The sequence below is a fragment of the Protopterus annectens genome, chromosome 9.part0 (genome assembly GCF_019279795.1).
Source record: "Protopterus annectens isolate FY-2018-M chromosome 9.part0, PAN1.0, whole genome shotgun sequence".
NCBI lineage: Eukaryota > Metazoa > Chordata > Ceratodontiformes > Protopteridae > Protopterus > Protopterus annectens.
Window position 1 is genome coordinate 1,895,886,996 of NC_056743.1, and position 22,674 is coordinate 1,895,909,669.

Here is a 22,674-nt window from a genome sequence, read left to right on the forward strand (position 1 = left end):
TCATCATCGTCATTATCATCACCATCATCGTCATCATCACCACCACCACCACCATTATCATCATCGTCATTATCACCATCATCATCATCATCACCATCATCATCATCATCATCATTGTCATCATCATATCACCATCATCATCATTGTCATTATCATCACCATCATCATCATCACCAGCATCATCATCATTATCATCATCGTCATCATCATTGTCATCACCATCATCATTATCATCCCCATCATCATCATCATCATCATCGTCATTATCATCACCATCATCGTCATCATCACCACCACCACCACCATCATCTTCATTGTCATTATCATCACCATCATCATCATCACCACCACCACCACCATCATCATCATCATCACCACATTCCATTTTTCCGCATTTCAATATCGAGACCAGGGTGTTGTGCCAACTGCCATCACATTTCTCGACTTGTGGCCACTCCTACTATCTTCAACAGTTAACCCTGACTGTCATGGGTATTCTCCCATCAGAATCCATCCATCTATCTGCCTGATTTCTTCCTGTTTCTCCCAAATCTGCTTCCTGAGCCATCTTCTGTTTTCCTGCCCATGTGACCAAACCATCGCTATCTGATTTCCTTGACATTCTTGGTAGTTGGAGTTACTTTGGGTTTTACTTTAATGTTATCCCACAATAACATTCAACTACCCAATCTAAGTATCACCTTAAGCTTCCAGAACTGTTCTGCCTTTACTGCCCAGGGTTATGTACCATACAGTAGTACTGGTCACACCACTGTCTTGTACACCTTACTTTCCAGCTTCTTTGGTAGACTTCTGTTATCAGCTACACCTGACACTCTGTGCCAGTTGGCTGCAGCTCCTCTGATTATAACTTTGACATATTCATACAGGCTTCCATTCTCCTCAACCACACATCTCAGATACTCAGTTGTTAACCAGTTACTCTATTTTCCTTTTGTCTAAATTTTCAACTTCTTTGGAGTTCCCATGACCACTGTCTTGTCTGTATTCAGTTTTATCACATATACCTTCAGTTTTGCATTCCAGTCCTCCATTATTTGCTGAAGTTCCTGCTCATAGTCTGTTTACAGTGTCACATCATCTGCGTACAGCGGATGTTTTGATGTGTCTCCCCAAACTGTTTGTGAATGTAGTCCATCACCAATATTAATAGGAGTAGGCTTAAAGGTGAACTCTGATGCACGCTAACTCCGACTCCAAGTGGGTACTTGTACTTGGCCTGCTCTGAATCATGTGTCACTAACCCCACTAGAGCGCATTGTTTGTAGTGTGTTAGGATTTTGATACTTCTGCGGTGTATGCAGTTGTGAATATCCATTTTGTTCTTGTACAACGACACTAGAATGTTTTTTCCCAGTCATGGGATACACCTTTCTCTCCTTAGTGTGATAAATATTCCCAGGATTTATTGCTCCCCTAATGCATCCACTATTTTGATCAAATATGTTGTAGCTTTATTTGAGCCTGCTGATTTTCTTGACTTTATTTCCATTAGTGTTGTTCTTACTTCTTTTGGCATGGGTTCTTTGTCTTCTCTCATCTTAGGCTGTGCACAGGGCAGTGTAAGTTCTTTGGAGCTTTCTTTATTCAGAAGCTGCCGGGTGTACTCCTTCCAACCACCTGTGATATCACCCAGACTGCCGGGAGGTTGTTTTTATCATCTCTTAGGAATGATGTCTGACTATTTTCCAAGGGATGATAGAGTAACTTTATAAAGTTTCCTTGCATCATCTGTTGAGTCCATATCCAGAAGCTGGTAGAGTTTCTCTGATGACTTGTTCTCTGTCATTGTTACAGCCCTTTTAGCCTCCTTGGTAACTCCTGGTCTGTCATTTCAATCTCCCACTTCTTCCTGCACTCCTTCCCTGTTTGCTAACTTTTTAGACGTCTACATTCCACCAACAGTGTTCCTTATGTCCCTTCTTTTTACATCTAGTTCGATCTGGAAGATAACAAGCTTCTTTAAGGAAGCTGGAAAACTGAGAACATTTTAATTTAGATTTTACCCTGAATATGCTCAATAAACATGTTAAAAAAGTCAGTATCCACAATATTCCTAGAAAGATTAGTTTCGAGGTAGCAGCCAAAACGGACATTCTACATAAAACTGTAAGTCCTAAACAACTTGTGTTTGTGAAGTTTTAGAAGGTGCAGGCTTTGGGTACAGACTCTCTTCTTTATCTTCCGGTCATTGCCCTGCGACCTGACAGAGATTCCTTTTGCCATCCTCTCAGTCACAATCCAGTAGCTGGTAGAGTTTCTCTGATGCCTTTTTCTTTGCCGTTACAACTACTCTGTCAGTCTGTTTGTTAGCCAGCCAGCATTCCTAACTAGCCTGGTCTGTCAGTTCAGAAGCTAAGAAGTCTGATTTGGCTTGACCTATGAATGACGGATCAAAGCGAACACTTCCTACCAATTAACTTGTTGACTTCTTTCTAAAAATTTCTGAAAGCTTTAAAGAGTTAGGCTACTTTGTTTTAGAAAGCATGTAGCTTTATTGCTTTATTACAGAGCTGTATGCACTCCTTCCTGAGTAAGTTAAGGTATTCAAATTATCCTTGACCATAACGTTATAATTGGATCAAGACATGATTAAATGTGTAAAGAATGCAGGACAGAGGGAACAGACAGGCTGCTGCCTGAATTTTTTATGTGTGATGGTGAATTATATGTCCTGCAGAGGGAGGAAAAAAATATACCAAAAGCCTTCAACTACTTTCACAGTTTTGTTGCATGAGAAAAACGGACAAAACTTATACTAGCAGGACCATGTGACCCTGCGAAATATTCCGAGGCGATGAAGTGACTCTAGATTTTTTTTCTTTTTTGTCCAAGACTTTGGTAAGGACTAGATAGAGCACACTCAGAAGGGGCTTAAAAGTGATAACTGGCATTAGATGGGAGAGTTTGTTTATTACAATTCAGCAGAGGGTGACATGTTTGTTGCATTTAGGATGTGGCGCATTCACAAATGAAACCATCTGATGCAGCTTTTATGGAAGATGGATGGGGACTGTAGAAAACTTTAGCTTAATGTTTAAGATGAAGGTTGATTTATTTTATTCAGTTATATTAGTGTTATTACAACAGGATTTTTCTTGATTTTTTATAAGTAGAGGAACTGTTACACAAAATGAACCACTTTTTTCTGTTCTCCGCAGCAGATTCACTCTCTCAGTAGGAATCACTGACTTTTGGTATTTGTAATTTATAAATAGCACAGTATTATAGGCTATAACCATAATATGTTTAACTTGCAAACATATTAATGCATATAGACCATACCTTGTAAATTTGAGTTTGTGAGCTTGGTAGCTTCAAACTAGAAATGATATACTTTTGGTATTTTAATCCTGGTAAATTTTGAACTGGAATAACGGGATTCAGTGAATGAACCAGAAATGATTAAAAGACTTCTGCTACAACATCACTGGAAAAATTGATTGATGATCTGGCAAAATTTCAAGCCCCAATAAATCATGAGAACAATGTAACCTATGCAGGACTGTTCCCAAAAACCCTGTACAAGCATGTCAATAGCTGAACAGAGGCAGCTGTACCCACCAGGAAGAAGTACAGAACTAACTCAAAAAACAAGCCACCCTGGTGGAATCACAAAATCAATAGGCTGTATAACAGGAGGAAGAAAATCATGGCAAAAATTAGGGGGTGCAGCACCCAGCAGGAGAAAAAGTACTCTCATCAAATAATACAAACAACTCAGAAGAAAAATAAAGTCTACCATAGCTAAATTTTAGATAAAATTGGCCTCCCAGTCCAAAGACAGCCACAAGGCATTCTCTAGCTATGTCTATAACCTCAAAGGCAATACACAGTTGTGTGCAGAGCTCATTGTAAATGGAGCTACCTAGAAGATATAACAAACCTACCATCTGACCAATTCAGCTCTAAATTAACTCTCTCTCCCAGTAAACCTCCTCTCAAGAAATGCCATCAACTATAACCCTCCCCCACTATCATGAGGGAACTGGTCCTCAATGTTTTCTCTAAACCCAGGAACACTACCCAGACAATACCTGAGAATGCCTTCTAAATATCATGAAACATGACAAATCAGGCTCCCTGGAATTGCTATTTAACCGCAGCCTGCAAAGAGGCTTTGTGCCTAACAGATGGAAACCAACAACAGTCATCCCTCTGTATAAAGGTGGGCCATTTACAGACCCTGGAAACTACAGATCTATGAGTCTCACTAACATCATATAGAAAGCCATAGAAGGAATTACCATGGAAATGATAAATAATGACATAGGAAACCTCTAGACTCTGGACCCAACCCAATTTTGTTTTATCAAGGGTAGTTCACGCCTCCTTAACCTGGTGGACTTCTTTGAAAAGGTCACTAAAGCAAGGGATGAGAGCAGATGGTTCACTTTGCCTACCCCATACCCCACTTGGGCATTGTTGACAAACTCAAGACATTAGCTATAAACCCTTATGTCATCCAGAGGATAGCCATCTGGCTCACAAACAGAACCCAGAAAGTTAGAATTGGGGAGTACACCTCTACAAAGAGACCAGTCACCAGTGAAGTCCCTCAGGGATGAGTTCTGGGACTGATTTTGTTTTTAGTATTTACTTCTCTGAAGTCAAGTCCAATGTCAAGGGTCTCTGGTTAACCAAATCTGCAGATGATTGCAAAATAGAAACAGTAATAGAATCCCCCACCCACACTAATGTTTTCCAGTTAGGGCTGACACAGATAAATAAATTGTTTCAGAGACATAGACTAAAACTATATGCCAAGAAATGCATAATAGCATCCTTTGGGAAGTCATCCACCCCTGCTAACTATCATATTGACAACACACCCCTAGGAGTTGACCCTGTAGTCAAGGACTTGGGGACACACGTAGACAGTGATCTAGCCTTTGACCATCACGATCATAGGTTCATAGGTATTTACTAGGCTAATGACCACAAGGGTCTTTTTAAGCCTAGCCATGCATCCCAAATCTCTGACAAGCTCTGATACCCTTGATAAGCATGTGTCAGGGAGATGAACCATTTACAGGCTTGCTGTTTGCATTAGAGACATAGGTGCCAAACCATGGATGAATTTCTGTTTCCCATACAATCGTCCAAGTTGCACTTGAATTGGGTTAGGGAGGAACTCTGCCTCACATGGATGAGAAGCCTGTTCCAGAGAAGGGGTAGTATCTGGGATACATATCTATCTCTCCAGCAACTCCTATTTATTTCAAAGGCAAGGTTTAATTCTTTAGAATGAGTAATTCTGGTACTGTTTGTTTTGTGGATATGCAGGAGGTCCATCAAAGTGGGGTCTGCCAATGCCCTGTATGCCAGGCATAGATCTCCCCTCAAAAGCCTGTAGGAGACAGAATACAGGAATAGGACCTTGAGGCAGTCTGCGTAGGACATATTGTTTATGCCCTATATTCTTTTGGTGAGATATGGATATACCTGGTTAGGTACATATCAAAGGGGGCATTGTACTCAAAAATAGGTCTGATGAATGCTGAATACAGTGGAACAATGACTTCCTTGGACTTAGATACCATACCTTTGTTTATAAGTTGCACAACAGAGAATGATTTCCTCACCACTGTAGACATGTTATGATTAAAGGCTAGTGTGTCCCTAAGTCCCTGACTACTGGATCAACTCTAAGGGGCGTGTTATCAATGAGATAGTTACCAGGGATGGATGACTTTCCAAAGGATACTATTTTGCATTTCTTGGCATTTAGTTTTAGTCCATGGCTCTGACACCAGTTGTTTGTCTGTGTCAGCCCCTCCTGAAGAACATTTGTGTCAGTGTGAGATTCAATGACAGCTCCTAATTTACAATCATCTGCCAATTTGTCACCCAGAGACCACTGACATTGGCCTTGACGTCTGGGAAGTAAATGCCAAAAAGGAGCGGCCCAAGGACTGATCCCTGAGAGACTCCTCTTGTGATTGGCCTCTTTGTAGAGGTGGACTCCCTAATTCTAACTTCCTGGGTCCTGTCTGTGAGTCAGCTGGCTATCCACGGGTGACATATGGGTTTGTACCTAATCTCTTGAGTTTGTCAACAATGCCCGAGTGGGGTACTGTGTCAAATGCCTTGACCAGGTCAAAGTAGGCAGTGTGAATGATTTTGCCCTCATCCATTGCTTTGGTAGCCTTCTCAAAGAAATTCAACAGGTTGAGTAGGCATGATCTGCCCTTGACGAAACCAAACTGGGTTGGGTCCAGTGTCTAGAGGTTTACTATATCTCTACTGATCATCTCCATGATAATTCTTTCCATAGCTTTACATATAAGACTAGTGAGACTTATGGGTTTGTAGTTTCCAGGGTCTGTAAGATGTCCTACCTTTGTGCAGAGTGATGACTGTTGCATTTCTCCATTCATGAGGCATGAAGCCTGTTTGGAGGCTGCAGTTAAATAGTAATTCCAGAGGCCCTGATAGATCATGTTTCATGCTATTTAGAAAGCATCCTGGGATACTGTTTGGACCCATTGATGCAGTGTTCTTTGTCTTAGAGAGAGCATTAAGGACCTGTTCCCTAGTGATAGTAGGGGGAGTTATATTTGATGATATTTCCTGAGGGAAAGTTGAGGGAGAGAGAGGAGTAAAGTTGGAGCTGAATTTATCAACCAGGAGGTTTGCTATATCTTCTGGCTCAGTATAGGTGGCTCCATTTACAATGAGCTTTGCACACAATTGTGTATTGCCTTTGAGGTTGCAGACATAGCCAAAGAATGCTTTGTGGTTGGCCTTGGCCTGTGAGGCCAAACTTACCTCAAATTTGACTTTGGTAGACTTCATTTGTCCTCTGAGTTGTTTGTTTAGTTTGATGAGAGTGATTTTATCCTGCTGGGTGCTGCACCTCCTAATTTTTGCCATGATTTTCTTCCTCCTGTTATAAATCTGATTGATTTTGGGATTCCACCAGGGTGGCTTGTTTTTTGAGTTAGTTCTGTACTTCTTCCTGGTGGGTACAGCTACCTCTATGCAGCTATTAACATGCTTGTACAGGGTTTCCTTGAACAGTTCTGCATAAAACAGTTCTCAGAATTTAAAGGGGTCTACAGAAATAAGGAAATCATTCTATGTTGTGCAATTTATAACGGTATGACATCTAGGTCAAAGGAAGTCATTGTTCCACTATATTCAGCATTCACCAGACCTATCAGCGAGTGCAATGCCACCTGTGGTATGTACTTAACCAGGCACATCTAACAATTGGAATGACCACAGTGATTCCTCACTAAAAGAATACAGGGCGTAAGTAAGAAAAACGTCCTATGCAGACTGCCTCAAGGCCCTTTTCCTGTGCCTGAAAGCCCCACTCCTGTATTCTGTCTCTTACAGGCATTTGAGGGGAGATGATAGACTTCTAAGCCAGGGATGGTAAGTTTGAGTCCCATTTGGGGCAATATAATCTTATGGAAGGTTTGCATGATGGTTGAAGTCTTTGCCTCATAAGCAGAAGGTACAGGGTTTGAGTCTCACCTTGGGTTATTGGCTAGACTTAAAATGGCCCTTCAGGGCAGTTAGCCTAGTATCCACCTATGAACCTATAAGAAATCTTGTTGGCTCAGTTTACAGTAGCTGCTCTAGGACTGGTGTGCTCTTTCTGATATCTGGAGTAAATCTAGGCCATCCTTTGAAATCTACAAAAATATAAGTGTTTTTATTAACTGTCCTGCACTTTTAAACTGTGTATTACTGAATTACAGCCTAGTTTTAATTGTTTTTGCCATTTTAAACTATTTTGCTGTTTCACTGTTTCAACTGTTTGCTGTTTGAGAGTGTTTTTCCTGCACTTTGTATTTTCTAGTACTTGTGTATTTTATAGCATAGGCTAGATTCAGATTTGCTGAATCCAGAGTGTCCAGCACTGTCTGAGCACTAAAGCCAGCCATCTTACATTAGGGGGCCCTCCTGCACCCTTGTGGCAGAAGAGTGTAACAAAGGACCATCTGCAATGGAGATTGTTGGAATAGGGCTCAGTATTGAGCATTTCCATTGGCCAGCTTGTTTGAAAATTGCTTAATTTAGCTTGTATTCAAGCACCATGTTTGTAAGGCCTTGTGCTCAGTTTACAGGAGCCGTTCTAGGATTAGTGTGCTCTCTCTGATCTCTGGAGTGAATCCAAGGCATCCTTTGAAATCTACAAAAATGTAAATATCTGTACTCACTGTACTTCACTTTTAAACTGTGTATTACTGAATTGCCACCTACTTTTAATTGATTCTGCTGTTTTAAACTGTTTTGTTGTTTCACTGTTTCATCTGTTTTCTGCTTGAGACTGTTTTCTCTGCACTTTGTAGTTCATAGTATTTGTGCATTTTATAGCATAGGCTAGGGTCAGATTTGCTGAATCTAGACTGTTTGGCATTATCTGAGCACTAAAACCAGCCATCTTACATTGACGACTCCCTGCACCCTTGTGGCAGAGAAATGTAGCCAAGGACCCATCTTAGTTGGGGATTGTTGGAATAAGGCTCAGTATTGAGCATTATCATTGGCTACTCGAGGACCCATCTGAGTCCGAGATTGTTGGAATAAGGCTGAGTATTGAGCATTTCCATTGGCCAGCTTGTTTGAAAATGGCTTAACTAAGCTGCTAATTGTGTAGTGAGGGTTAATACTGCCTGTTATAGACACAAAGACTTAGAAAGTAATTTTTTCCTTAAGTAGCTGCTTGTGAACTATCCTAGGCTTCCCCATTTTTCTGTGCACTGCACAACTACTCACTACTGCCCGGAAAGCAACTCAGCTATGCATTTTTTATTCCCAGACCTCCATAGTTTAGTTGATTCTACTAGTCTCACAGCAGAACCAGTTCCATCCAGCCCTCTCTCCACTACTTACTACAGAACAGACCTGATATACTTGATGGATAGTTTTCCAACATTTCTCCAGCCAGCCTGATGAACAAGTGCATCCTGAGGCAATGTAGAAATGGCCTCATGTATACTGACAACCCATTACTCCTAAAACATACTAATACAAAATGTGAGAGATGTATCTATACTATAAATCTGGGATCAATGCTCTCTCTGTCATGAAGCAGCAGATCAGTTACCAAACGGGTTGTCAGCACACACACTTCATCTCTTCCACAAACTAACAACAAAACACATAAACCCACGTACATGGAGGTACTCACTAGAAGTATCTGAAAAGAACAGAGAACTCCCAAGAACAAACCATCCATACACAATGTAGTCCCAACAGTATCCACTACACATATAAACACACACATCAGTGTCTCACCCAACAAGCCCCTAGGGCAAAACACCTCAAAACCAAATGTCTTGGTCATAGGTGACTCCATAGTGAGACACACAGATGTCTCACTCACCAGGCTGGACAAGGAGAAGGTCATGGTCAGCCACCTGTTGGGTGCCAAGATCCATCAAATCATGCACACACTCAAGTCTCTCAACAACTAGTACTGTTATGACTCTGTCATAGTCCATGTTGGAGTGAAATACTTGAGATGTATCTCACTGTGCTATAACAAGAGAGAGAAATGACTGAGTTCTCTGATTATGTGTCCCAGGCAGGTATGTCCCTAGCCCTAAGCAGCATTCTGCCTTCACCCAGGATGATGCCTCACTACAAACAAAAAATAATTGACTTTAACAATTGGCTTACCTTCTGGTGTCAGTCCAGGGGGATACAGTATTTGTCAGCCTGGGATGACAGGGTAGCAAGACCATGCTGCTTTATCAGGGGTGGCCTTCACCTGTCAGCTCTTGGATTTCTGTTCCTGGCTGAGGTACTTGCTTTCCTCATAGTGCCAGACATAAAAAACATCTTCTGGAGACAAACTCAAGGTTATGCTGCTAAATGCTAGAAGTCTAAATCAGAAACTGCACTCACTGGAGGCACTCTTTACTTTGGAAGACACAGATGTCTGTGCAGTATCAGAGACATGATTCAAGACCGCAGAGAGTACCTCGACCATACAAGGTTAAAATGCCTTCCACACTTTCAGACCACAAAATGAACGTGAAAAAACCAAAGAGGGAGGTGTATTCATCTTCATCAAAGACAGATACACCTCAAGACTGGTTAAACAATATGACTCCCTAGAGCTAATCCATGTGCAGCTAATTGTAGGAAGGACCTCTCCCTCCACAGCATTGTTAGCTATAGGTCCTCCAACTTGGACAATTGGATGAGAAAATGTGAATTCACCCAGGGGGTTTTACCTATGTTCCTCATGGATAGAGGCAGTCTGTATTGATCACAGGCTATTTCCCTTAGTTTATGAGGGACACAAGGGTAAAACATGGTAAAGGCCTGAGGGCCAGTAGCCTAGGAACCTCCTATAATCCTATGAATATCTCCAAAACAAACATCACCAGAATTACCTGTTATAAAGACTTAAAAGTTACCTGTGATATAAATAGGACCTGTTGAAGAGACAAGTATGGATCCCAGAGATTACCTGTTCTCTAGAACAGGCTCCCCAAACATGTGAAGCAGAGTTCCTTCCTAACCCAATTCAATTGTACAATTATTAGAAAGACACACGTCTGAAGTATTTCTCATCGGGCCTCTGCTGAAAATTGGCTTTGTTCCAAGTCAGACTTTCCCAGGAAACAAATGTTAAATAAATAAAAAAAAAATAAAATTGTAACTTGGACAATTGGATGGGGAACAGGAAATTCATCCCTGGTTTGGCACCTATGTCTCTAATGGACACAGGCAGGCCATAAATGGTCCCAGGTCCCTGCTTGTAAATGTTTCATCTCCCAAGCCCCTGCTTACATTTATCAAGGATATCAGAACTTGTCAGAGATTTGGGATGCATAGATACACTTAAAAATCCCTAGTGCTTGTTATGAACATATGTGCATAGAAACATTTTTATGTTGAAGTATATTGCAAAAACATAACAATATTTTTGTACTTTTTTTATACTGAAATAATGAAGTTAAAGCAATAAACTACTCTTGTGGAAGTGCCTGCTGTTATTCACACTCAGCATGTCAGTCTGGTCACTACAGCTTCATCCTTCTGAGCCAAAACACACCAGGTATAAATGAAGCACACACACACACTTCTTCATCATCACCGTCACCACCATCATCATCATCATCACCATCATCACCATCATCACTATCATCACCATCATCACCGTCATCATCATCAACATCATCATCATCATCATCACCATCACCATCATCATCACCATCACCATCACCATCAACATCACCATCACCATCGTCACCATCATCATCACCATCATCACCATCATCATCATCATCATCACCATCAATATCACCACCATCACCATCATCATCATCATCATCATCATCACCGTCATCATCATCATCACCATCATCACCATCATCATCACCATCATCATCACCATCATCAGCATTGTCACCATCATCACCATCATCACCATCATCATCATCATCATCACCACCACCACCACCACCATCATCATCATCATCATCACCATCACCATCAGCAGCAGCATCACCATCATCATTATCATCATCATCATCATCACCATCATCACCGTCATCATCATCATCATCATCATCATCATTGTCATCATCATCATCACCATCGTCATCATCATCATCATTACCATCATAATCATCACCATCATCATCACCACCATCACTATCATCATCATCATCATCACCATCATCACCATCATCACCGTCATCATCATCACCATCATCATCACCACCATCAGTATCATCATCATCATCATCACCATCATCATCATCACCATCATCACCATCATCACCATCATCATCATCATCATCATCACTATCATCACCATCATCATCACCATCATCATCATCATCACCATCATCATCATCATCATCATTACCAACATAATCATCACCATCATCACCACCATCACTATCATCATCATCACCATCATCACCATCATCACCATCATCATCATCATCATCATCATCACCATCATCATCACCACCATCAGTATCATCATCATCATCATCATCATCACCGTCATCATCATCATTACTATCATCACCATCATCATCATCAGCATCATCACCACCATCACTATCATCATCATCACCATCATCATCATCACCATCATCATCACCATCATCACCATCATTGTCATCATCATCACCATCATCATCACTATCATCATCATCATCATCACCATCATCATCACCACCATCATCACCATCATCACCACCATCATCATCGCCATCATCACCTTCTTCTTTTTCACCTTATTGTATCAATTATATAAACTGCACTGTCCTCAGTTAACCATTTGACCTGGTACTTACACTAGGGTTTGTGTCATGTGCAGGCTTATTTTTTGTTAATCTCAGTGTGTTTGTTTAACTGGTAAACCCACTAAACTAAAGCACATTGTTCAGCCACAAAATGGGAGTGTAAATGACTTGCTCAGAGAAACATGGTAGGATATTGCAGAGCAGTGAACTCAAACCCTGTACTACTGGATAAAATTAATTAGCAGCTGTCAGTCTTTAACTATCCATTCATGCTTATGTTGCAGCTGTCTCCTATAGCAACCTCATGAACAGCCATCACCATCCACAAAATTATCCAAGCAGGTAGGGAAAGGAAGTAGATTTCTTATACATCACCCACATACTGAACGCACAAATGCACACTTAAGGACAATTTAGATTAGATAAACCTGCATGTCTTCAGTAAAGGACAGGAAACTGGAGTACCCAAAGACAATCCATGTGAACAAAGCGAGGACATGTAGACTTGATACAGAAACTACCGCAGTAGAGAACTGAACCAGATACCCTCCTACTATGAGGTGACAATGCTACTCACTGCACAACTATCCCACACCTCACTCTTGATACTGTGGGCATAGGTGCCAGAAGTTACTTTCTATGTCAGCACTTTCCTTTGATTTTGCTGTACTTTTTTTTCTCAGAAGTTCCGCCGGTTAATCACATTATTTCTTAACAATTGCCATATCTGTGATATAGACAAATAATGTCCTAACTATGACCCAGGAATTCATAGTTCAGTTAGCACTTGAGGGCAAGGTTAGGGAGGATAGGAGTGCTGATTCTGGAAGCTGTGAAGTGTGCTGGTATCTTTCTAGTGGAGGTCTGGTGGAGGCCAGATCTCACAAAGAAGACACTGAGCTGAGAGGCAGAAGAACCAGAAAAGCCACGGCCACTTCAGTTACTCAGGAGTGAGGCACATGCTCAGACAACTCCCCATTGCACATGCTCAGGCTACTCCCCATTGCACATGCTCAGACAACTCCCCATTGCACATGCTCAGACTACTCCCCATTGCCTGCTCAGCCTGGTGGCAGTACTAGCATACATGATGAGGAACATCTTGCTTCCAGGTCAGCCATAAGTATAAATATGAGTACAATGAGCCCTTAGACCTGGAGAAATGAACAAGTCAACTGAGCAACACAGGAGCACGGAGACTTGAAGGTTGAGAGACACCAGAAAAAAATAATATATAGACACACACACACATATATATATATATATATATATATATATATGTGTGTGTGTGTGGTTCCCATTCACATTGCCAAAAGTACTGTTCTCCAAACTACATTTTGCCTAGACCATAACTCTGAATTTACACTTCAACAATGGCACTTTGCGATCGCACTGCAGTATGTATGAACAAATATACTGTTGTCACTGTAGTGCAATCTCGGAATTAGTATATATAATTAGCAGGGGGTGTGGGGAGTGCAGGGAGGCTTGCCCCTCTGCAAAAATTAGAGTAAATTAGTTAATGTGGTTTAACTCTTTTCACTTTCGGAGACGTGTAAATTCGGAGTTATGGTCTCGGCAAAGTGTGGTTTGGAGAACTGTACTTAAAGCAATGTGAATGTGATCCATATATATATATATATATATATATATATATATATATATATATATATAGATATATAGATATATATATATATATATATATATATATATATATATATATATATATCTCCAGTAAAAAAGCAAAGAGCGACCAGACCACAGCTAATAAAATCAAGCCACGTTTCATCAGACAAATTCTTCATTCCACTCATCAGTTTAAAAATACATGTGAGCCAATCAGAACTCAAAAGCAATTAATAAAACATCAAATAAGAATTCCCTATTAATTAGCCCATTAAGGAGCTAGCTGTATCATAGTGGAGGGTAAATATACAATAAATACTAAAATGTATAAATACATGTAAAACAGGAGATACCTATATGCATCACTTTTTAATAAAATACATAAAAGACACCTATTTTTTAAGATGTCTCTTATCTAGCATAGGTTTGATGGAAAGCGTATCATTCAACCCTTTCCCCACAGTGGCTCTCATTCTAATGATCCATTCTAGTTCTTTACACTCTACTTTATTCCTTTCCACACCCCCTCTATTCCCAGTCCATACTTTCTCCATGACCAAAAATTTAAATGTATGTAATACATCTGCATCTATCATGTGTCTGGCAAGGGCATTAGTGTCTGCTCTCCTCCGAATATCATAAAGGTGTTCTCTGATGCGATCACGTAATCTACGTGTCGTCATACCTACATAGAAAGATGAGCGCAGTTCACAGTAAGCCAAATAAACTATTATATGTGTTGCAGTCTGCTCTAAAGTTGAATGTCAGAGCTTTCCCAGTATCTGGGTGTAGAAAATAACCTTTACTATCCACTGCTTCACAAAACTTACATTTCCCACATGGTAGAGTACCTTGTACATGTTCAGAGGTCCCAGTACAGTGCATATCACTATTCCTCGGGCCACATAGTAACCTTTTAAGTGATTTCTGATTCTTAAAGCAAAACTTGGTTTGTCTCCAACCATATTATTTCCTTATCATCCACACACAAAATATTCAAATGCTTCCTATAGATCGCTTGTAGCAGTCTGATATTACTGGAGTAAGTAACAGGTACTCTCAGTACTTGGTTTCTGTTAGATTCTTGCCTATCTGTAGGGGCACAGTTAGAAAAATATGGTTTAGCTTCATTATTCCTGAGAGCCATCACATTGGACACAATAGGGTTAACTTCTGTAACTTTATAACCTCTCTCTTTAAATTTCCTCTCTAATGTGTGCATTTCTTGCATGAATGTCCCATCTTCCACTGTTAATCTAGCATCCTAAATGCTCGCCCCTTTACATCATTCTTAAACACATGGTTGGGGTGCATACTGTGTCTATGGGCATATGCATTTCTACTGCATTCTTTACGATAGACCTCAGTGTAGAACTTCTCTGTGCTTTTCCTTTTAACATTAATATCCAAAACTCCATAAAAGTAAATGAGGTTTTAAAAGTAAATTTTAAAAAATCAGTACTATTGTTGACATTATTAAAGAAGGACTCAGAGGAGTCCAACCCTCCTTGCCAAAAAGAAAGAGATCATTAACAAATCTCCGATAAAAAATAACATGTATACTGAGATCATATGTCAAAATATGGTGATGCCTCCAGGTCCCCATTACAAGGTTGGCGTAGCTATTGGCACAAGAGGTGCCCATAGCCATGCCATCCAACTGTCTATATACAGACTGCTCAAAGAGGAATAGATTATTTTCTAGTACAATTTCCATAAGAAAACATAGAAAATCTATAGTGGCAGCATCATATGTGCCATCTTCCATCAGGTATTGCTTCAGATATTCTATGGCAGTCACGTTAGGGATCATAGTAAAAAGTTATTTAACATCCATAGTAACCAGTAAACAATCAGTTCCATGATGTGTATTTTCTACAAACTCAAAAAGGTCTTCTAGAAATTGTTTGGTGTCTTTCAAAATGTGCTTATTTAAAGCCAATACAGGTTTCATATGGTGTTCTATGAATAGAGAGGGGTTCAGTACTCCATCCCCCACCAGCCACTATGGGTCTCATAGGTGGACAGGAAGGGTGTTTATGGATTTTAGGGAGCCCCTGAATAATGGGTAAAATGGGTTCCTTCACTATAAAATAATTGAATAGATCAATGTTTATAACATGACTTTGTAAACACTCTAATAAAGCATTGTGAATTCTATTATTAAAAGAATGAATATTCCCATTAGGGACTTCTTCATAAACATGGGCATCATTTAACATAGATAACATTGTCTGTCTATAGAAATCATAATCCATCACTACAATTCAGCCCCCTTTATCAGTAGGTCTAATACAAATATCATGGTTTCGACATAAAGATGATAAGGTTGCCTTTTCATCTTTGTTAAGGTTATTGTGACACTTAGTAGTTCTATTGTTGTAAAGACGATAAATATCTTTCAGGCATGCTTTCTCAAATGTTTCAACCACACCATCAACAATCGGTATATAGTTACTCTGTTTCTTAAAACATCTACTTGTATTAAGTAAGGTTATTTTTTACACCCAGATACTGGGAAGGCTCTGACATTCAACTTTAGAGCAGACTGCAACACATATAATAGTTTATTTGGCTTACTGTGAACTGCGCTCATCTTTCTATGTAGGTATGACGACACGTAGATTACATGATCGCATCAGAGAACACCTTTATGATATTCGGAGGAGAGCAGACACTAATGCCCTTGCCAGACACATGATAGATGCAGATGTATTACATACATTTAAATTTTTGGTCATGGAAAAAGTATGGACTGGGAATAGAGGGGGTGTGGAAAGGAATAAAGTAGAGTGTAAAGAACTAGAATGGATCATTAGAATTAGAGCCACTGTGGGGAAAGGGTTGAATGATATGTTTTTCATCAAACCTATGCTAGATAAGAGACATCTTAAAAAATAGGTGTCTTTTATGTATTTTATTAAAAAGTGATGCATATAGGTATCTCCTGTTTTACATGTATTTATACCTTTTAGTATTTATTGTATATTTACCCTCCACTATGATACAGCTAGCTCTTTAATGGGCTAATTAGTAGGAAATTCTTATTCGATGTTTTATTAATTGCTATTGAGTTCTGATTGGCTCACGTATTTTTTAACTGATGAGTGCAATGAAGAATTTGTCTGATGAAGCAGTTTTTTACTGCGAAAGTGCTCACCATTTGTATTTTCCGGAATAAAACTTGGCTTGATTTTATTACCTGTGGTCTGGTCGCTCTTTGCTTTTTTACTGGATTTCTTATATTTTGATTGACCAGTTTGCACACACCACGTTTTTGTTATGGATTTTATATATATATGTATATATATATATATATATATATATATATATATATATATATATTATATATATATATATATATATATATATATATATATATATATATATATATGCATATACATCTACATGTATATAAATCTGCACACACATATACACACACACACACGCACACACACGCACACACACACACACACACACACACACACACACACACACACACACACACACACACACACACACACACACACACACACACACACACACACACGTGTGCGCGCGTGCACAGACACACACACACGCACATAGATGTATACCTGAACAATATGAATGTTGCTACTATATACTGCTTTCTGAATTTAGTGAACAGCACTCTACCACAAGTCTTGACGGAAAAAAATTCTGCTTCGATGAGTTTACATGAATAGATGTTGATACATCAAAAATTGTCCGAGCTCTTTACTAGAAAGGCTCAGCCAGACTCTGCTACACTTTGCTGTGAGGGAAATGTTAGTTTGCTTTTTATTTGTTGTATTAATTTATTGCCTTTTTCTATTTTGAATACTGTGATTTGTTTTATTTACCTTGTGTTTTACTTGTATTCTGCTTTTAACTGCATATTAAAACTTGAGCAGAATTTTTTTCCTCACCCTCCCACCCGGTTACTGTAGTATTCTTAAACACCACTGTCTTTCTAGTTGCCTTCCCCTTATGTTAATTTGACCATATATCTCTTCTCTGTTTTTACTGGCTTGTGTGAGTAAGCACAAAATTATCTATCTTGCTGTTTTAAAAATAGTGACTCTCCACTAAAACTTAATTTTTTAGACAAGTAAAATTTAAGTTACCTGCATTCACATCTAACTCCTCTAGTTCACAATGCAGTGTTTAGGATAAACCTTTTTTTTTTTAATCTTACCTTTAAGCATCCCTGTGACTAGCACTTGCTTTAAAACCTGCTGGAAAGCACTAGGAAGTCTTAAACTGATACAAGCACTCAACTCTCCTTGTTAATAAGGAGAAATTAATCGTAGGCACTAAACAGCCTATAATTGCAAAGTACCTTGCCAAGGTAAGGGAAAACAGCTCCTGTACTTTAAAAAAAAAAGGACCAAACTAGGCATGTCCAAAGGTCAGCTTCAGGTGATTTCTCATGTCCACCTGGTGAATCTGGGCATACTGGGGCAATGCAGCAATTGCCTCATGTATACAAACAACCCTCTCCTCCTACCACCGAACACTACAACCCGAGAGAGATGCACTTACATAGCCAAACTGGAAGCAAAGCTCTCTCCACCCAAGATTGTGCTAAACAGTCAAGAGGAGAAGGTTAACACCTGCACTACACCTCAAGCAGCACATAGCCCTTCTAAACCCACACCACAAACATCCACACATAGCAACACTAAACCCACATATGTGAAGGCTCTTAACATTAACCTGCCCAAGTAACAAGGACCTCCGACACTGAAATGCAAACAAACATCCATCACAACCAAAGTGTCACATAGCTCACAACAATAGTGTGCCACCCAACAACAGCCCCTAAGGCAAGACAATGTACCCGACACTTTAGTCATAGGTGACTCTATAGTCAGGCACACTGATGTCCCATTCACCAGGCTGAACAAGGAGAAAATTACAGTCAGCTACCTGTCGGATGCCAGGATCCGCCACATAATGCCGCCACATAATGCATGCACTCAAGTCACTCAACAACAAATATGACTCTGTCATTGTCCATGTTGGAATGAATGACTTGAGATGTACCTCTCTTCACTACATGAAAAGAGATATGGAAGAACTCTCAGATCATGTGGCCCAGGTAGGTATGACCATAGCCCTGAGTAGCATCCTGCCTTCGCCCAGAATACCACAGTATAAGGACAAAATGATTGACTTCAACAATTGGCTAAGCTTCTGGTGTCATTCAAAGGGGATCCAGTATCTGTCTGCCTGGGATGACATGACCGACAGACCACAATGCTTTGCCAGAGATGGTCTGCACCTGTTGCCCCTGGGGTTAAGGTTGCTGGCTAAGGCTCTTGCCACCCCTATAGTGCCTTTTTAGGCAATGTTCAAAGGACAAAACAACCACCATAACAGGTACAAGCATGCAAAATCTGAAGGTAATGCTACTCAATGCCAGAAGTCCAAACCTCAAAATGCACTCTCTCTTGAGGCACTCCTAAAAATGGAGAACATTGATATCTGTGCAGTAACTGAGACCTGTTTCAAGGCTCCAGAGAGCAACCCTGCAATACCAGGCTACAGCTCTTAACACACTTTTGGCCACCAAATCAGTACCAAAACACTAAAGGTGGAGGATTTTCCATATTCACCAAGGATATTCACAACACCAGGCTAGTTGCCCAATACAATGCTTCTGAAATTGTCCAGGTGCAACTAACACTAGGTAGGACTGCAATCCAAATTGTAGCTTGCTACAGATCCCCCACCATACCCCAAGATTCTCAATACACCTTTCTAAACATACTGGAAAAGATTAAGATACAACCAAACACCCTAATACTGGGTGATTTCATCTACCCTGCCATTAACTGGGAAAAATACTCATGTACCAACACCTTTGCCCAGTGGATCTTGGAATTCATAAATTCCAATGCCCTGGATCAACTAATCCTTAGTCCCACCCAGGGCTCTAATATCCTAGACCTGGTCATTACCAACATGGGAAATCAATGCTCTACACCTATGGTCACCCCCTTGTTGGTCAGGTCTGACCATAAGCTAATCACCTTTGACATCCACATCCCAACCCCACCCCCCAGTAAAGAAACCTCTGTAAAAAAATTCTCCAAAGACAACTTCATGCTACTGAAGTCAGAAGTGACAAACTTCATGATACCCATGTAGACGGGAACTGAAATTTTGACTGCTGAATCCTACACTAAGGCACTGTACAAGCACATCCACTCCTGCATGAATAGTGTCATCCCCAATAGAACCAAGATGCTCTCCTCCAAAAAATGGAAGCCAATCTGGTGGTCCCTTACCATAAACAAACTTCACAACAAAAGGAAGAAACTGTTGCAGAAAAGAGGAAAATCCCAGGATGCAAAAAACTCCCTTACCAGCCTCAGTAAGAAGCTGAGATCCCTCATAAAATCCTCCAAAGCTAGTTACGAAAATAAAATTGTCAAAGATTCCAAAGACAACCACAAGGCATTCTATAAATATGTCAGGAATATTAATGGCAATGCTCAGATCTGCTCTGAGCTACAACAGAATGGCATTAAATATAATGATTCCAAGGATATTGCCAATATCCTGGCAGATCGATTCAGTGCAAACTTCACCTCCCTCTCACCCCATAAAGGGCCCATCTAAATACTGAAAGATTGCCAAAGTCCAGTAATAACGGCCACACAGATAAACACACTCTCCAAAGCTAAGAATACAGCATCCATGGGACCAGATGACATCCCAGGCAGTGTACTACATGAACTACAAAATGAACTGGCACCTCACCTAAGTGCCATGTTTAATCATAGCCTCACCTCAGGCTTCGTGCCCATTGAGTGCCTCACAGCTACAGTTATCCCACTCCACAAGGGGGTTCCACCTTGGATCCTGGGAACTACCGCCCCATCAGTCTGACAAGCCTGATCTGCAATGCCATGGAACGTATTATCATGGAACTTATAAACAAAGACATTGACAACCTTCAAACACTGGACCCCACACAGTTTGGGTTTGTGAAAGGCCATTCTTGTCTCCTGAACCTTATTGACTTCTTCGAATCAGTCTCCAGAGCTGTGGACAAGGGTAAAGTGGTCCACACAGCCTATCTGGACCACGCCAAGACCTTTGATCCCGTCGCCCACTCTGGAATCATAGATAAACTTACTAAGCTGGGCATTAATCCCTACGTCACTCGATGGGTTGCCAACTGGCTTACTGACAGAACCCACACTGTAAAAGTAGCTGACTCCAAATCCAGCTCCAGACAAGTGACAAGTGGAGTACCTCAGGTTTCAGTCCTGGGACCACTCTTGTTTAGCATCTACTTCTCTGAAGTACAGACCAGCACTAAGGGACTCTGGCTAACAAAGTTCGCAGATGACTGCAAACTGGGAGCCATTATTAAATCCCCAAATGATGTGGATACTCTACAAAAGGGCCTTACAGAAGCAGATGCTTGGTGCCAGAGCCATGGGCTCAAGCTCAATGCCAAGAAATGTATAGTTATCCACTTTGGGAAAAAACATGTACCCATGAATTACCACATAGGTGACAGTACACTAAACACTGAAAGTGTGGTAAGAGATTTAGGGACACAGGTGAACGGTGGTCTCACCTTCGATAACCACATCACCACAACAGTTAGTAAATCCTTCTATGTGGCACACCTCATCACTATGGGTTTTTCATCCAGAAAAAAGGAGGTCATTGTCCCACTGTACTCATCCCTCATTAGACCCATTATAGACTACAACGCCCCATTTGGTATGTACCTCTCAAGACATCTGCAGCAACTAGAAAGGCCACAGAAATACCTCACTAAAAGAATCACAGGCCTAAAGCAGATGCCCTATGCTGACCGTCTAAAAAAACTCCACCTATACTCTGTCGCATAGTCTACTCAGAGGCGATCTCTGCTTAACATATAAGGCCATATCAAACCCAGAGCTGTTGGACATGCTACACTTAAAGAAATCCGAATCCCTCAGAGACACACACTCCAGGGATCTAAATCTTGTCATCACAATGAACAAAACATGCTGGAGGAATAGATTTCTGACCCAGAGACTCGCCAGCCCAGACTCTGGAATAGACTGCTCATACATGTCAAGCAGAGCACCTCTTTGGCCATCTTCAAAAGGAACCTTGACAATTGGATGTGAGATAGGAAATTCACCCCGGGGATCATGTCAGTCGCCCTGCTAGACAGGGGTCCAGTGAAGTAAATACTGTGGGAAGAAATAGCCAGGGAATTATTATGGCTAGGCTTGTATAGGCCTTAGGGCCAATAGCCTAGTACCAGCCTATGAGCCTATGAAGCTATGAGCCTTGTGTATGCTGATACTAGAAAGCAGAGATGTCACAGCACTTCAGTATGCGTTTTGTGAAATAGCAGCCATTGTGTTATGATACTGGCAGAGGCTTAACAATAGCAGAACCACAGAAAAGGTCTGCTTAACTTTCTAATTAAAACATTTACATATTGTACCACCCCATTTACATTATGAGTAAATTAACTACACTCTCTGGAATGTACATATGACTCGTTAGTCTATTCAGTGATACGCTCAACAGTTGTTGACTGAATAATTAGACTTTCTGACTGGATACTTGATTGAGTGTAATTCTAATTCAGCATTAAAGATTAACTTAATTTACATAATAAATTAGAATCCTTTAAACTGTTCTATGTCAGAAGTTCATTGAGACACAGTTAGTATTCTGTTCTGACCTCATTTTGCTTTGCCATTGTTGTAGGCTGTGACTGTTGACATAGGTACCCTGTTATATCACTACCGGTGAGTTCATC

General features: G+C 40.4%; 1 protein-coding gene across 1 annotated transcript in view; it reads left to right on the top strand.

The window, feature by feature from the left end:
- The window catches only part of LOC122810818 (complement C3-like), a 1,708,896-nt gene that overhangs the window by 1,502,977 nt on the left and 183,245 nt on the right, over positions 1 to 22,674 (top strand). The window lies entirely within an intron of this gene.